This window comes from Saccopteryx bilineata, chromosome 8 (assembly GCF_036850765.1).
Source record: "Saccopteryx bilineata isolate mSacBil1 chromosome 8, mSacBil1_pri_phased_curated, whole genome shotgun sequence".
NCBI classification, from domain to species: domain Eukaryota; kingdom Metazoa; phylum Chordata; class Mammalia; order Chiroptera; family Emballonuridae; genus Saccopteryx; species Saccopteryx bilineata.
This window is the reverse complement of record NC_089497.1, coordinates 46,470,950-46,472,396: the sequence shown is the minus strand read 5'-3', so window position 1 is coordinate 46,472,396 and position 1,447 is coordinate 46,470,950. Positions and strand designations below refer to the sequence as shown.

The following is a 1,447-nucleotide window of genomic DNA, read 5'->3' as shown; positions in this document are numbered from 1 at the left end:
TTTACCTTTTTTTATTTTCTGCTTTGTTAGCGACGCAGAGGTTTCATTAGCAAGGAACAAATGAATTGCAAAAACAGCTAATCCTACACACACACACACACACACACTGGCTATACAACACAACCAAATCATCTTCTCAGGGAGAATAAAAGAATGAGAGGTACCTTTGGAACAATGGGGCTTATTATTGCATCATTATTTGAATAGATTATATTCTATGTAATTGGTGGTCCAATCACATAAGTGGAGTTTTGTATTTTTTCCCTATGAACAAATGGGGCCAGTTTGTAGGACTTCAGAAATGAGATGAGATTGAGCTCTACAGCATTTTTATTGGTTCAAAATCCCATGCATTCCCATTAGAGGAATTTCTTGGATTTAAAATAGTAGAGAAGTACAAACAAACCTTACATTATGAGGGTTCATCTCAGCCAAAGCTCCAAGAAAAATGCAGAAAAACTCAGAAGTATAGATGCAATAATTAGGGCTCTTTGAGAGAGACTGTTCAGTGCCAAAGTGCATACCTGTCACTCAATGCTGAACTGAATTCCCAGAGACTATTAAAGTAGAAATATAGTACATCCCAAGAATCTCAGCTGAAATGGGAGGAACAATGTAGTAGCATACAACTGAAGAAAGAACAGACCAAATTTTAAATATTAGGTGGCCAGAGAGGCCTTCTCCAAAACCTGAGTTTTCCTAGTGGTATTTCTGCCAGACTTTTGAAGGATGCATACTATGAAGTACAGGGAGAAAGAATTTAAAATTTGACAATTCCATACTTACCTGGCAGGGGAGATACCATGATCACAAAGGTGGTTTTCCCAGGGCGAGGCTTATCCATTGCACTCTGACCCCTGTGATTTCCCCAAATGTGGGAAACTCGACTGCATAATTTGTGGTAGTGGGGGACTGCGTTCGCACTAAAAAAAAAATAAAAAAAAATAAAATAAAATAAAATAAATAAAATTTGACAATTCCAAACTAAGAAATGTAAAAAGCTTGTGTACAGAGGAGATAATCAAGTCAAAACTATTGACTCCTGGCCATGCTGATTCCTAATGGAGGTTACAGTGAAGGAGAAATTAGTTCATTATAAAGAAAAAAAATACAAAAATTAAACACTCTTCAATAATGGAATGTTTTCTTATGACATGATGAGCCCCTCATCACTATAAAGATACTGCAAGACTAGATGACTGTTAAATATTTGTTCATTGATTTATTCAGTCATGCATTTATTTAACAACTATTTATTGAGCTCCTGATTATGTGTCTGGGGATGTTAAGCTAGAAACATCAAAGATATATTCAAGTCAAAAATGTCATAGAAGTTTTTATTTTAGGGCTGGAATTTAAAATGCAGGAATTAATAATGTCTGAGGAAATTTTAAACATATGAGTCTTACATACCTGAATTTTTGACACTTGTATTACTCAGGAGTTT

General features: G+C 35.1%; 1 pseudogene; it reads left to right on the top strand.

Moving 5' to 3' along the window:
- Positions 1 to 778: 778 nt before the first annotated feature.
- On the top strand, positions 779 to 926 carry LOC136312293 (U1 spliceosomal RNA; annotated as a pseudogene).
- The last annotated feature ends 521 nt before the right edge of the window (positions 927 to 1,447 follow it).